Genomic DNA, 17,081 nt, shown 5'->3' on the forward strand with positions numbered 1-17,081 from the left:
TATAGTCCCATTTATATTCTCGCCTACATGTCCTTAAGTACCAAATACTTGCATTGTGCTTATTTATTCATATGAAACCAATAAAAATTTCTCATTTCAAATTCTCTCTTCTTCATATGTAAATACCGAGTTCCTGGAAGGGACATTTAGATTATTTCTCTCCAGTGAAAAATCAGTAATTCCCTGCCACCGAGGCTCTTCAAGGAGAACTTTTGATCCAAATATTTGATCACAATTTTTTTTTTCAAAGAAAAACTGCATCAACACTGAATGTTGAAAATTAACCAAGATACACTATTTCAAGGTGTGGAAAAAGAAATATTCAACTATCTTTGAGAAATAAATCCATGAAAAACCAAACTCTCTGCCATCGAATTGATCGTGACTCATAGCCACCATACAAAAAAGAGTAGAACTGAACTGCTCCTGTGGGTGTCTGAGTCTATAACTTTTTTTCCCCCCACCAATTTTCAATCCTTGTACTGAGGAGGTAAAAATATTTAGGATTTTTGTCATACAAGGAATAGTGCCTAAAGCAAGTACTTACATATGCCCTGCCTTAGTCCCATGCACTCCTGTTTTATAAAGCAGAATTGATATTGAAAAGAAGGTAGAAGACAACAGATAAATTGGAGGGGAGCCAGAGATGCAGAAAGACTGACAACAGCTACAGAGATGCCAGTTAAACACTTTAGTCCCAGCAGCAAATCAGATGCCAACCAAGTGACTGGCTGGTGACCCTGCTATGGACGAAGGTGAAAAAGCTCGATTCTAAGGGAGTGAGAGACGATAAAGTACACTCTGGGCCACAGATACAGTGGGGCATTCGAAAGGGAAGAGGGGTGGGATATGGACCACTTCACTACTTGTTGTCACACAAGCTAGAAAACCCTACACTTCTCTCTGGAGGGCAAATCTATATCCCACCCAGTCCCTTTCCTAACCAGTATCATATATTCCCCCCAAAAGAACTGCGGCCCTGGCTAGATGCCTCACTCCAGGGTAAGGCTGAGCAGCCCTGGCACTAGAGTGCCATGTTTATACAGATAGAAGGAGGGTCAGTGGGGAAGGTGAGAACTGAAGACTTTAAAGAAGAATCCAGAGAAAATGCAAACACTGCTGCCACGCATGTAGCACCAGCAACCAGTCCTTGTGCTCGTCCTTGTACCAGTCCTTGTACTCATCTTCCTTCCCTGTCCCAGCATTCCCCTCTGGGGAAGGTTTATAGACTTGAGAGAGCTTTCCCGTAAGTCTCTTCCTGGTACCAGATTGTATGACCTGGACAGTAAAGAGTGTCTGTCTGAGGCTGGTTTGTGCAAGAGGGCACATTAGGTCTCCTTGAGGAAACCTAATCTTGGCACAGATCTTGAGCGCAGGACCCAGTTTGACATTCATGGCACTCATAAGGTGTTCTTCTTTAATAAAAGAGCCTGTCCATCAATCTCCTGGAAGTGAAATTCTTCTGCAATCTGGTGGCAGCCTTGTACAGAAGCAATAGACTCATGCACCTCCTCGACACTCCAACAAGTTGGGTTACTGGACAGGAACAGGGGGATGACGCCATGTAATCCTGGTGCTGGAGCTGTGCTGGAGTTCCCCAGGTCACGTTTTCCATGCCCAGCTCTCACGGATAAAGGCCCAGGAGATGTTGGAGAGAGTGCTTCATCCTAACTGGAATGACCTGAGCCCAGACTACAGTCCTCTTGACCCCGATGGCGCTTGCCCTGGATCTTGGCACGGATAATATCAGAGGAGCTGCACCCAGACCCCTGCTGGCTGGCGAACTCAAGCATAGCTGGCTCCTGAAATGCTTTCATTTTTTTCCTCTTCAACTGGAACTGGTGGCTACAGCTCACATTGTACCTCTTGGCGCATGTCATAGAACAAAACCTCTTGGAGTGTCAGAACTTCTCTGAGGGGGCGTACTTCCCACAGCATTCACACTTCAGATTTGCCTTCTCATCTGGTTTGGCAGATGGGCTGTCCCCTCCCAAGGGTCCACCTGACGGATTCTTATTCAGTTCTGTCGGCAGACCAGTCTGTAGTGGTTTCTCAGACTTTCAGCAATGGACAACATCCCTTCCTGGATAACAAAGCCTTTGATTATGTGGGTGAGAATCTGTGGTTTCACAATGGCCTGTGGGGGTTTTGAGCCACCATCTGCCTGGACACCATGGTGAGTGTATGAGGTGGTGCTGATGGGGCTGAGGTCAAGGTTCTGCGTTCACTGCTTGGGGTATTAGCATTTATACCAGCCAATGGCTCAGGTTTCTCTCCAAGATTGTTCTCCTCTAGGGCCTTTGGGCTCTAAGCTACTGGAGATGCCTTAGCAGGAAGCCCTGAAACAAATGTAGAGACATCCTCTCTTCTTCGGACTCAGCCTTGCATTTGACAGCCAATGTCTGAGGGTTACCTGGGAGGGGCACAGACTGAATGTAAAAGGCAGCAGGAAGCTGGGCTACAACCAGTGAAGAGGTGATGCACCACCCTTTACAGCATGTGCTGTCTCCTGGACAGGGACAAGGCTCACCCAGGGACCAAAGTGGGAGAGCACTCCTGTAGCGCACCAGGAGCCTGGGATGAAGGTGGTGAGGTGGCCAGATGGGCCTCACCAGTTGACCGCATTGGCCCTGGCACTCCCCAGGAAGGAGGCAGAGCAGCTGCCAGCTGTGCCAACCCCAATGCCTGTGCCTGGTCTGCCTGGCTGCCGGGTACCTACAGCTTGCACCGGGATGTGAGGTGGTGGTTGATGGGTAGCAGTTTTGCTCCAACTCAAGACCTTCGCACCTGGCTTGGCACCCAAGTCCTCCCAAGGAGTGTTCACTTCATGTACTTGGGAGACCCCAGTCGCTGAACTGAGCGAGGGGCTCACTCTGAGTCTATAACTCTTTACGGGAGTAGAAAAGCTTATATTTCTTCCACAGAACAGCTAGTGGTTTTGAACTATTGACTTCAAGATTAGCAGCCAAATACATAACCATGCCGCCAGGAAAGAGATGCTTATGGTGCTAGACAAAGAAAAACTCCCATGAGGGAGAGGTCAAACAAACATCTACTCTCCATCTCATGATTTGTTTCTCCAGTACCCCAGACTAAAACATTAGGGTACCTTGGGAGTGGGGTACTGGAGAAACAAGTCATCTGTCTACCCAGAGGTCAAGATAAAGCCACACTACTTACTCAGTTGTTTTCTGGGGAAAATATGGGAAGTGGGAAAATAGAAAGTCTGTAAGCCCACTTGCTTTGAACCATTAAAATGTGATCTTTAGATGGGTTTAGGCCAGGCCTGCAAAGAAAGCTTTGAGAAGATATGGCCCATCCAGTGCCTTGGAGAACTCAAGAACCAGTAGTCTTTGTCAGAAGCTGGAAAAAAATCTGGAACCATGAAGAAAACTCCTCTCTGGGACTGAACTCCTCTCTGGGAAGGAAGCCCGTGGGCAGGCTGAAATGCTTGCTAGGTGCCCACCTGGATCTGTTTGTTGAGTGGAAGTGGAAGATATGCAGCAATAAAAATACGGGTTGAGTTTGGCCACTGACACCTGTGGACTTGGTTTACAGGAAAAAGAGAAGACGAGAGCGGGTTGACTGGTCTAAGGTTCATGACCTAGCATGAGGAGACTAGGCTTGTTGAGTATTGGTGAGAGCCCATGGTCTAAAGGAAAGGCGACCAATGGGCATCCTGTGGAGGCTGAATGAGGCAGCCCACACTGAGCTGACCAGAACCCGAGCAGGTGGAGATTTTTGAATCTGTGAACTGGTGCATATTGTAGCTGACTTTATGGATGGACCTGTCCGGATTTGACTTTGCTTATGGATTCAGATTTCACAAGATTCCAACTGGAATGAAGACTCTTCGTGTCGAAAAATAAGACTGTCTTCTCAGAGAACTGGGTTGATGTAAGTGGGCAGTATATAAATTGAATACTCAAAATTGGGGGGATAAAAGTATGAAGTGGTTGGCTTTCAAATTTTCTTAGTTGGGGGAACATATTCACAGAATTCTAGGATTAAGGTGTAGGTGTTACTTAATTTCAATCGTGAAGCTAAAGAATTACATACAAGTTGGCAAGGGGTGGATTGAGGTAGTTTATTATGCAAACCTGGCTGATAAACACATGTGGGGTTAATTAAAGGTAGAGGGACATATGGCTCAGTGAGCCTATCCTTTCTAGAGTTCTCAGGTCTCTTGCCTTCTGATGGTTGGACTAGGGTGCAGCTGCCTGAGCAGTTCCCTGCTTCAGCTGGCAAGGCTCACTTCCTGTAAGACATCCCTGAGAAGTCACATGGACCTGCCCTGATGCAGCCCTGGGTGCTGGAGCACCCGTGTGGAGACCCCTGCCAGCGCTGAGATGCTTACATGTTCACTGGTTCGGCTTTCCTCCTGCAGTCGGCATCATAGTGTGTGTTTTGTGAGATGGAGGAAGACTTTGTGGATTGGTATCAGACATATGGGTTAAAGTTGGACTTGTGGGTTTGGGCAGCACAGGGTTGGGAGGTTTTCTTGATGCACACTTGACCTTTAAATAAAACTCTCTCTTACACATGAGTTTTGTGGATGTTTCTCTAAAGTACCCGGACTAACACAGTTGCACTAGGGGCCCTTCAAAAACAGCAGTTACATCAAAGCAGTGGCTTCCAACGGTACTGATTCAAAGCAGGGAGGTCAGCTTTAGAAAGTTATGGCAGCTGTTTATCAGGATTCCAAAGATGTAATCCTGATAGATTTTCTCAAAGGGCACAACCTGAGCACGGGGAATTATTAGAAAAAGAAGTTTTAAGAAAATTGCATTGATAAGAAAAAGCCCAGGAAGTTGCACCAAGGATTTAAATTCAAACAAAACAAAAGCCCATGACATAGTATTGGTTCCTTCATGGAGGTGAGAATGTGGTTAGGAAACCTATCCCACCACCTTACAGCTCTGATATTGCCTCTTTGGACTTCTTTTTGCTCCCCAAACTCAAAAGCCATTGAAAAGATACACAATTTGAGTCCCTTGAGGATGTCAAAACTGCCACTTTGATGTTGTGTAAATCAAAGGACACAGAATGACTCAGAGGGAGATTAGAGATGGAAACAACACGCCCTTAGATGTGTATAGATCTTGATGGAGGACATGCCATCAAACAACAGATTCACATTTTGATCATTTTGTTTTAAAAAAAAGGTTTATGGCTTTGCAGCAATCCTTTCTGACCTAACCTCATACATTAAAAATTGGTGTTCGAGGAGGCTAGTGGCACAACTCTCAATTCTAGAAAGCTGAGGCAGAAAGGCCTTTCATCGAAGCTCATCAAGTAAAGAAAAGCTCATCGACATCCTTATTTTTTTAAAACAGTGCTTAAAGATAGTGATAAGACAAGTGAACTTGTGTTCTTTCCATATGCACACTTCAGAACCCCGATTTAATAAATTCATTCAGAACTTTTATGCTGAGTTATTAATCAGTCTACATTCAGAAAATGTCTACCTTTAAAAATTTATATTCAAAAGGCAAATGGTTAATTTTATAACAATGGCAATTTCTTTAATGAAGTGGGAATTGATGGTTGAGGGCAAAAATACTCCTCCTTTAGATACTATTCATTTAAATATTTCATTGAAAAGAAAGCTAGATATGAAAATAATAATAACGTAAAATTTTATCAAGGTGGAAGGTGGGTAGAGAGGGAAAAAAGAGGAGCTGATACCAAGGGCTCAAACAGAAAATGATGGCAACATTTATACAACTATCCTTGATACACTGATGAATGGGTTATTATAAGAGCTGTAAGAGTTCCCAATAAAATAATCTTAAAACAAGCAAACTAAAAAAACTCCTAATCTTTCAAAATAATGACTTATTTAAACTGTCACAATTAGGTATGCCTGATTAAAACAACCTACGAGCACATCTACTGTATTTCATACTACTTCTTACTGCCATTAGTCCACTCCAACTCACCATGACCCTACAGGACAGGGTAGAACTGGCCTGTGGATTTCTGAGACTATCAACTCCTTACAGGAATAGATAGCCTCATCTTTCTCCCATGGAGCAGTTGACCCTTTTGAAGTGCCGACACTGCCTTACCAACCCAATGTATAACCCTTACAGCATTTTTGCTATACGTAAGCAATGTAAAATTGAATACCCGTAACACTGCCTACTTGCCAAAAAAAGAGCCCTTGTGGCATAATGGTTAAGCACTAAACTGTTAACCAAAAGGTTGATGATTTGAATCCATTTCAGCTCAGTGGGAGAAGGATGTAGTTGTCTGATTAAAGCCTTAAAACCCGGTGGAGCCTTCCTCCTCCCATCCTACAGGGCCGCAATCGGCTGTATGTCAACGGGTTCAGGTTTACCTAGCCCCTGGACCTATCTAAAATAGTCTTGCTGTAACTTGCAATGTGGACTTAAAGGATGCTGGCCTTTCAGACATGAGTGTTGGAAGACAAAAGGTAAGCATGAGTTGTTAGGTAAGCGGGATCGGTATAGGTGAAACTGAAAGACATGGGGACTGGACCGATAGTCTCTAACAAGTCCTTCTCTGTATGTAAAACAGAGGGATGCATCTGCTCTATGTCATGATCTCTGTTAATTTGTGACTATCCGTTTATTTATTTATTTTTGGTGTCTATCTGCACAAGATAAGCGCAATAGACGATCTTATGGAAACAGCGACTGGAGGGTTTCTGGGGGGCATGGCGGGGAAGGGGAGCGGGAAGCCAATAACGAGTACAAGAGAATAGTAAGTGTTCTAAAAATACATGGCAAGGCGTGTGTAACTTTTCTGGTCATGTTTGATCAGTCGAATTGTATCTAAGAGGAATCACTTAGAGGTGAACAATGGGAAAACAAAATAGTGGGTGTGGAGAGGAAGGAAAAAAATATGTGTATTCTTTTATATATGTATATAGAAGTATTTGTAACCGGAAGCAGATGGACTCTGGGATTCTACTTAAATCGTGCATTAGTATAAGAACAGTTTGATCTAATAATGTGGCATTTGTATGATACTCACCTTCCTGACACAATTGCTGAAGGCAAAGTGGCTGCATAAGCAAATGTTGTGAAGAAAGCTGATGGTGCCCAGCTATCAAAAGATATAGTGTCTGGGGTCTTAAAGCCTTTATGCTAAACAAGGGGCTACCTAGCAGGGAAGCAACAAAGCCCCATGGAAGAAGCACAGCAGCCTGTGTATTCGAAAGGTGTTGATGGGAAGTTCAAAAACGTGCAACCAAATCATTGTAAAGGCAAGCGGATGCAGTGGAGGCCCACAGTCCACCTGCAAGATAATTGGTCAGTCCCTCTCAGAAGGGCAACACGGAATGGGAGATAAATCCAGGGTGCGGTATGCACCTTCTATGAAGGTCTTTATGTGTTTTACTTCATTAATCATGTTAGATTTGTGTATGTTCATGGACATATTTAAGATCTCTCGGTACATGGTAGTTAAGATAGGTAACCCCTCGGAGACAAGAGGTTCCCTGAGGGTATAGGAAATGAGGGGGATGGGGAAGTAATAGCACTGATGATTGTCTAACCCCACCCAATGGTATTGAACAACAGAAATGTATGTGAATGGGCATATTGGAATGTGTAATATATGTCAATAAAACTACTATGAAAATAATTAAATAAAATAGCCTGGCTATGGTCACCCTTGGTACAAGCATTCTTTTGTTCAATATGTTTCTGAAGTACTAAAAAGGATTAATCCAGTAAGTGCATTAACTGCTCTGTACAAAGCCATGCATACCATTGTCCTTAAGTACTAAACCAAGTTTAATAACAGGTTCACTATGCTAGCCCTCTTGTGGAAGGGATCTCTGAAAAGGATGAATATTGTTTTACATATTTTAAGAGACTTACTTTTTTTTTCTTCTTAGTTTGAGGAAACTACAAAAAGCAATCCCAATGAAGGGGGACAATTCATTGTTTCTGCTGAGCAAAATAAAGAACACTTATTTTATAGAAATATTTCAGAGCAATGAACTTAACCTGTTGCCAGAAGTCAATGTAAAATCCCATCTACTCCAATACACTTCCTATAAAGTTTTTTGATTATCTTCTTCAATCATAGCTATGGGAATATAAGAGCCAACAAAAACCACTGTTATCATATAATCAATACTTCACTGAGGGAAAAAATAGAAATTATTCCCAAAGTCCAGACTTGAACGTAACAGTACAAAACTCATAAAATAAGATATAAACACCCCCCTCCCAAAAAATATAAACATCTCTCCAATGGATAATTCTCAAACTATAGGTCGTCACCCAAGGTGCCTCTGGGTTCTAGAGCAGGATATTAATTATGGCTGGAAGCTGTCACATGAAACCTAATACCATGTGCAAAGCCTATACACATTCAACAGCACGCTGACTTCCTGTCATGTCAGCTGCTGGGCTGTTTCAGTCCTGTGACCACAGTGTCCACCGAGGCGCTGAGAGGAAACCTTCTGAGCAAGGTGGGAGAAGGTGCTCCATGGCTACCCGTGGCAGGGTGCCCAACCTCCACCCTGCCTTGTCGCTGAGTGGTCCCCCACACACAAAACACAAACATCACAATCACAAACTGTTGCCCTCTCAGAATGGTGCAGAAGGGACAGGGTAAGATGTTTATTTTGAAGAACGTCATTCTCATGCTCCAAAGCAAGACACCTTACCCACTGCCACTGAGTGGATTCCCACTCACAGGGACTCTGTCTAGGGTTCCAAGGCTCGGTAAAGCTGGACAGGAGAAGGCAGCCACGTCATCTTTCTTCAGAGGCATGACTGGCGAGTATGAAGGTAGCAACCTAATGCTGACCAGACAGCTCCACTAAGGATCGTCTGTGCTATGGAAAGAATATTAAAAACCACAAACAAACCATGCAAACTCACACCCATCAAACTGATCCTGACTCCTGTGACCATTTAAGACAGAGTAGAACTGCCCCATGGGCTTCTCAGATTATAAATCTTTACGGAGTAGAAAGCCTCATATCAGCTGCTAAGTTCAAACTGCTGATTTTGCAGTTAGTAGCCCCAAGCACAACCCATGATGCCACTGGGACTGGGAATAAAAAAATTATTTAAGAAAAGGTGTTTTCAAAGGAGAACGAAAAAGTGCACTCTCTCCTCTTCTTTCTAAGCAACAGTCTTCCTGGGATTAGGTATGTGACAAAGTGCCAGGATATGAGAGAGAATGTGCCCTTTTGGGGCCATAGGTTTAACAAGTGGGTACTGCTGCTTCCTCACCTCCCCTTCCCCTTTACTTAGATGCAATTTACGGCCTAGATGATGGAAGGAGTCTGGTTCTTGAGTGATTACCATATATACTCAAGGATAAGCCGACCTGAATATCAGCCGAGGTACCTAATTTTACCACAAAAACAGCATTAAAAATGTGGTGAAAAACTAAGCTTATACATGAGTATATACGGTATATAGAAGATAGAAACCCACTGTCCCAGTACTTAGGCTGCTGTGACATAAACTTCTACAGTTTTGATTATTTTATCTCTGGGGCCTATTTCCTACAGCACCTAAAGTTTCCTAACAAAATGAAGCCGAAATATGAAAATCTCACAATATATAACAGAATACAGTAAAATATATAAAACAAGTGGTTCTAGGGGGAAAAAAATAAATGAGTGATTGTAGATTATCAGCCTAAAGGGTTAACATATAAATTAGGAGATTAGAATAAATAAATAAATAGAAATTAGGAGGTTAGGGTAAAGGCATCAAACTGAAGAGCAGCAGATAAACAGAAAGACTAAAGGAGCCGAGAGAATCGGGCCCTGCCATCCTCTGGTGCTGTGGCCTTGACAAGTTACCCCCATCATTCAGAGCCTATGCAAAACACTTAGAACAGTATGCTGCCTGCATATAGCACAAGACGTACTCAGTAAACTTTGGCTATTACAGGTAATGTTAAAGACAAAGGATCGCAGGAATTGTTCTGTTGTGAAATAGAAGACTGGAGAGGAATAAGGTCCAGCTTTCCGAGACATACAATAATAAACAGAAACTGTTAGCAGGATAATGGGGTCAGGGGAGGGAAGGAAGGAACATAACAATGCTAAGCAAGATAAAAGAGGAAAGAACAGAAGCAAAGAAATCCATTTTAGAAAGTTCTTTTAACAAAGCCTTGATAAAATGAGAGTCCATTAGATAATGACATTAAAAACGAGGGCAAAAAGGGTCTGTCTGCATACTGTTATTAATAAGCTGAGTTTTAAAATTCAAATTCCTCAAAACCTTAAAAAGCTTCTTATTGCCTTTAGAATAAAACATGAAATTAGCTATGAGGCCTTGCATACCTAAGCCAAGACTGACTTGTTTAGACTCAATCTGCACCAAGTTCTGCTCACTCATTACCTCATAAACACACAGGTCTTCCTTCAGACCAGGAACTGTCTCAAGCCTCCTAGCCCCACCAATGCCCTGAATGAGGAGCCCTGGTGGCAGTTGTTCGAGCTGGGCTTCTAACTGCTACCGTCAGCAGTTCAAACCACCAGGTATGTACAGGAGAAAGATGGGGTCTCTACTCCTACAAAGTCACCATCCTAGACACACAGGGCAGTTCTAACCTTGCCCTATAGGGTCAGGATGAGTTGGAATTGACTCGATGTCAGTGAGGTGAGAAAACGCAGAATGTTATCCCCATTCTCTTCTGAGATGAATGAGTAACATAAGGTTAATTATAAAACAAAACCTAATGGCCAACCATGACCCCATTGCCTAACCTAGTAGCTAGAATATGCTAACAGGGAGGGACATACCATTCTACCATTCTTCCCTACTTTGTCTCTATTTCCTTGACTTTTTACAGATTTTTCGTATCCCCCTGCTAATGCTATATATTGTTTACTTTTGCTTGTATTATAGCTTTATAAATGTTATGTTTTTTTAGCTTTATAAATGCTATGGGAAGTGCCAGCTCTTCTTTCTCAACATGATAACGTTAAGATTTATCAGTGTTTCATGTAGTTGTAGCTTTGTATTATTCCTTTTTGTGAATATACTTCCATTCATTATTATTCTTAACAGCCCCAGGAGGCACTGTGGGCCAGGCACTGTGCAGCTATGCCAAGGTTGAAGGCTGAGGCTCTCTGCTCTAGTAAGGATTTAGTCTTGGAAATACTAAGGAGTCATTCCACTCACCCTGTCCTTCATGGTCCGTATGAGTCCGCATTAACAACAGTAGTGGATTTGGTTTGGATTTTTGGCTTACTCTTCCACAGACAACCATTCATGCCAATTCTGGCTTGTTTTGCTTTGTTTTTTATTTCTCTGACATTCCCACTAATATGCTCATATACCAGGTTCCAGTGTACATTTGCAAGGACTGTCTCAGACTTCACAGCTTCAGCCACTAATGATCTTCTTTCTGTTCTAGAAAAGGTCAAGTTTGTTCCTACTCCTAGAAGCAATAAAGCTTCCACAGCAACAAGAAAGGGAACCAACGAGCCCAGTCATCACACTTAGAGCTATGGAAGAAAAAATGTGGAAGGCTAAGAGCAAATTTAACCAAGATGACAAAACAAACATTCATTTCCACTGAACTTTCTTATACATGGCGCAGATGTGTTTAAGGATGGAAGCAACAGAACCCCATTCCTGCCTAATATTAGATGCTGTGATACTCTGGGTACATTAGAGAAACACATCCACAGAAACTCCCAATATATAATGAAGAGTTTTACATAAAGGGTAAGTGCACATAAAGAAAACATCTCAACCCAGTGCTACCCAAACCCACAAGTCCAACGTTAGCCCATATGTCCGACACCAATCCACATAGTCCTCCTTCATCTCACAAAACACACACAATGATGCCGACTGTAGGAGGAAAGCCGAACCAGTGAACATGTAAGCATCTCAGCGCTGGCAGGGGTCTCCATACGGGTGCTCCAGCACCCAGGGCTGCATCACGGTACGTCCATGTGGCTTTTCCTCAGGGATGTCTTGTAGGACATAAGCCTTGCCAGCTGAAGCAGGGAACTGGCAGCTGCACCCTGGTCCGACCATCAGAAAGCAAGAGACACAAGAACTAAAAAGGCTGAGCCATCTAGCTCTCCGCCCTTCAACTAACCCCACATGTGTTTATCAGCCAGGTTGGCAAAATAAACTTTAACCATCTCAGATGCCTCTACCGCTACATGAAGGGCTAGTCATTAATGATAATAATGGTTTTATGTATTTGCCACTGTACCACTAAAACTAAAACAAGCAAACAAGTCCAACTAATAATAGCTCAAATTTTAACTCTTATTTTGCATTCTTTAAGAATGTGGCTTAGACCCAGTAGGATAGCACAGAACTGCGATGATTTGGGGAACACAACAGGGCTCACACTGAAGAGTTGAGAGGCTTCTATGATAGACACCTCCAACAGGTTCTCCCTCTTTCCTGACAACACATTTTGAACAAGTACTGTAATCTGAGAAGTATTTTTTTTAATTTAGTCTTACTACTAGGTAATGATATTCAAGTCTTTGGATTAACTTCCTAGACATCTCATATGCCTGTGTTCTTGTGAATGGCATTTTCCCCTACTGGTTAATGATAATATGATAAAATGATGTTTTTTTAAGGAGCTCTGATGGTCCGGTGGTTAAAGGCTTTATTGCTAATGAAAAGGACAGCAGTTTGAACCCACCCAGCGGTTCTGGGCAAACAGATCAAGCAATCCGCTCTAAGAAAGGTCACGCCAGTAAGCCCTGTGGGGAAGTTCTGCTCTGCCCTGTAGGATCTCTGCATCTCTGAACTGCCTTGACAGCACACAGGATCAGTTCTGCGTGGGTTAGTTAAGCACTCAGCTGCTAAGGTAAGTTTGGTGGGTCTGCCAGTCACTCGACAGGAGAAAGGCCTGGCAATCTGCTACCACGATGATTACAGCCTATGCCACCAGTACATAATTTCCAAGTGTTCATCTGAGGCCTATCATTTGGCTGAAAACTGAGCTATGGTGTGGGTTAAGTTCTATGCCTGAAAGGTAACTAGGGACTGTGGTCTTGAGGGCTCCATCAGTCTCGAACCACTCATTAAGTCTGGTCTCTTATGACTCTGGGTTGTTCCACCTTTTGCTCCCACTCTATGCCAGAGCCCTCGTGCCACAATGAGCTGTGCACTGCGCTGCTAATGGCAAAGTCAGCTGTTTAAAACCGCACAATAAACCATCTCACACGCTATAGGAGAAAAATGAGGTTTCTACTCTGATAAAGATTTAAAGTCTCAGAAACCCACAGGGACAGTTCTACTCTGTCCTAAAGGGTCGCTATGAGTTTGTTGTTTTGGTTGGGTTTGGTTGTGGCTACTTTTGCTACCCAGGAACTTCAATGGGATACTTCCAGAGCAGTTCATAGTGGTAGTCGGACACCATCTAGCTCTTCTGGTCTCAGGTTTGACTGGCCCATTAGTCCACTACACTAATTGTTCCCATGAGCCTTCAATTTCCTTCAATCTTCTTTGCTCTGGGCAGGGAGAGATGAATTGTTGCACCTGCTACGGCTGGTCACTAGCTCTTACGAACCCAGTCACTAAGCACCACAGCAGATATGGAGCATGTCTCTGTGGATATTGACCTTGGTGCACCTCAAGACTAGGACACCGAATCATGTACAGTTCTGAATTCCATGGCCCCTATTTTTAAAGACTGTAACATAATTACTTTTCTCCTGGAATGAGATAAACGCTCAAATATGACAACCTGTGTGGAAGAACTTATAAACTAATAAACAATACTTAATGGCAGTCCAGGGAGAGCACAAATTAGCTCTTTACAATGTTATTTGTTTACATAGCTCTTAACAATGTTATTTGTTTCCTGACTTTTGCAATTAAAACTTTTTATTTGTATCCTCAACAACAATGGGTTTGTGGAGCTTTTATTTATTTATTTTTTGGTACCCTAAGGTACAAAAATTTGGAATCAAAATTTCCAATGAATACTTAAGTTGGAAGGGAAATTCTAATATCTCTCAGTCTAAACTGTATGGCTCAGAAAGACTAAAATAGTTTCTGTCTGGAATTTTACAGCAAAAATATTCTATTTCCTGGTTATTAACCAGGGAATCGGAAGAGAGAACAACTGATTTTCCTCAAGACCCAAAACCAGTGGCATGGTTAGAAGACAAATCATTAACTCATAGACATGGACTTCCAACACCACCCCGACGCATCGCCAATTCACAGAGCAACCTAATTGTGTGTTCTAAAATGAGAGTCAAGTTCCCACAGGTTTCTATTTTGACACAAATGACTAGCTTTTAACCCTCTGCCCAATCTCCAATCCCAAGTCACTTGCCAGGCTCTTCAACTCCTGGATCTCTAGATGCTACCTCAAGGGCAACAATTCTATACAGCACCATGCAGCCGACTGCTCCAGCAAAGCACATCTCCCTCAGGCCGTCCTGGAACAACTCTCAGGGGTAAGCTTTCTCCCAGCTCTAAAACTTCTACGATGGTGCTGCTAACACGTAACTCTTTGGCAAGCTCAACTTCTTCCCACTTTTCTTTTCCTAGTAGTCAATCTAGAATTCAGGTTTTTAAATCCTATCTGAACTATCACATTAGCATCCTGGTTTTATGTACATTTTGCCTTTAATTATTCCTCTTTTCAATTTATCCTCATGGCCACAGATCTTTATCTTTCTAAAGTATTTTGAAGTCCTTTCATAAAATTCTTCAATATTTTTCATTTTGTGAAAATATGAACTCCTTAATGGCGCATTCTTAAATTTTCCCTGTATGAGTTATCCTAGGTCATTACAAACCAAGAGTTCTGGTGGCTTATGTGGTAGGCTACTAACCACAAGGTCAGCTCAAATCCACTTGCAGCAAGGAGGGAGAAAGATGATGCTGTCTGCTCTCAGAAAGGTTTACGGTCTTGGAAACCCAGGGGGTGGTTCTACCCTGGCCTGGGAAGCTGCAGTGAGCAGAACTGGCTTGATGGCTGAGTCATTACAAAGTCCCACCAACTGGGTGGCTTAAAGCAACATTGATTCTCTCAAGGTTCTAAGGCTTGAAGTCCGAAAAAGGACCATACTTTCTCAGAAGGCTCTGCCTTCTTTGTCCCTTGGTATTCCTTATTGTGTGGCAGTTACCTCTAGTCTCTGCCTCCATCTTTGCATGGTGCCTTCCCTCTACCTGTGTGCCACTCTTGTTACAGACACGCCTCGCTAAGGATTAGAGCCCACTGTGTGAACTCAATTTGCTAATCACATCTGGGCGGATGGTAGACCCAGGTAAGGTCACATTTGACATTTCAACAGTATCATTCAACCCATCCTGTCACCTAGACATACTCTAGTGCTGGTTAAAGTGGTACATTTTCTATCCTCAAAATATATCTTAAGCTGTCCTCCTCCCACAGCACTGAATTCCATGTCCTCCTTTTCTTCAACAGCCAGCTTAAATCTGATTTGCTCCCCCTCACGGAGTGAGGCATTAAAAGGACTGCGTAAAGGAAAGGGTAAGTGTACATATAGCAGTCTTTTATTTACACATGCTCAGAATGCTTCTTTATTTCTAATCAGCTGGAAAATTGTTCACTGTCCAGAGTGGAGGTAATATCATCGCTATACTTCTTACAAAACTCAGGCACTACAAATATTCAGAGTATGATTATGCTTATTATTCTGTAACTAAGCTGAAATACTGTATTGGCAATGCTTTTGGCAATGTTTTTTTAATGCAAGGCCTATGAAGTCCTAGAATTTTTTCAATATTAAAAAGAAAAATTATTACTTTAAAAATGAGGAAAATTATACCACAAATATATCAATACCTGAAAGATAAAACAGTGAACTAAAGAATATAAACTCAGAGAAACCTGGACTCAAATTCTTTTTACTAGCTACCTAGTTTTTCACAAGTTATTTAACTCCTTTAGGACCCCTGGTGGTTAAGTGCTTATGCATTGGGCTGCTAACCATAAAGTCAGCAGTTCGAAGCCACCCCAGCTGCTCCAGGGAGAAATACGAGGCTTTCTACCCCTGTAAAAGGTTCCAGTCTCAGAAACCCACAGGAGCAGTTCTACCCTGCCCTTCAGGGTTGCTATGAGTTGACAGTGAGCTTGGTTTTGGTTTAATTTCTGTGGGTCTTAGTCAATATAAACGACATACTTTCCAAGGCTGTTGTGAATAACCTATCAGAAGCACCTACTGCAGTGCCTGGCACATTCTAGATAGCAGTATCGTCACCTAGCACCACATGCTTTAGATCAAAGCTCAGGCACTTATTAAAGACAGAAAAATGCTCCACACGCTGAATGCAACAGCAAGCAGTTACAGGAGAATTCAAGCCATCTTTCAAATGCTAGAACTGATCACCATTTGTCGCTTTGCTTGGCTAATTAAAATTGCATACAGAATACAGTATTTCCATGTATGAGATTATAAAAGGAAACCATAATTTTCTTTTTCAATTAGTAAGCATTTATTAATAACTAGAAAACTAAAAAAGCTGACTTCAGGATCATTTCTTCTACTTGGCTTTAGGATTTATCCTTAAATTCAAACCAATTGTTCAGTTCTCCATGTATTCATCCTGTTTCTAGTCTGATAATAACCACTACCCACCCTGACTTGGGGGGGGGGGGTCTCTGCAGCTCCGTTTCTATAAGAAATGATAGTGAGAAACAGTCTTCCCTCACCATAATCCTCCATAGATTGTAAGACTACAAATACAGAACCGTGTTTAAAAACAATGCTGAAACACAGACGTACTCACACTTGACATACATGAATGAATGTGCCAACTGAAAACAAAGTTAACTGCTGGCCTGAGCAGACAGGGACAACAGAAAGAGGAGACAAGAAAACAACATAGTCTGTATAAATCTTGCGGCGCTCTCTACTGTGATTCTGAAATAAAGGCAAGTCCTCTTGAGTTTCAGTGTTTTAATTTCCTAAACCAGGAAACTAGGTCTTATCAGTTCCTGCCCACACATGAACTACCCTTTCTCCCAAGGAAGGACGGTGATGTTTAACATTGGTTTAAGCATTTCACTGTTCATTGAAAGGCTGTAGGTTCAAACCTACCAGCCACCTGTGAGAGAAAAGACATGTAACTCTGCTTCAGTAAAGAATAAAGCCTAGAAAACAA

General features: G+C 42.5%; 1 protein-coding gene and 1 pseudogene across 1 annotated transcript in view; both read right to left on the reverse strand.

Moving 5' to 3' along the window:
- The window catches only part of TDRP (testis development related protein), a 43,606-nt gene that overhangs the window by 15,883 nt on the left and 10,642 nt on the right, over positions 1-17,081 (reverse strand). The gene's annotated exons all lie outside the window — the stretch shown is intronic.
- On the reverse strand, positions 1,087-11,147 carry LOC142454589 (polyhomeotic-like protein 1 pseudogene; annotated as a pseudogene).

This window comes from Tenrec ecaudatus, chromosome 8, assembly GCF_050624435.1.
Source record: "Tenrec ecaudatus isolate mTenEca1 chromosome 8, mTenEca1.hap1, whole genome shotgun sequence".
Classification (NCBI taxonomy): Eukaryota; Metazoa; Chordata; class Mammalia; order Afrosoricida; family Tenrecidae; genus Tenrec; species Tenrec ecaudatus.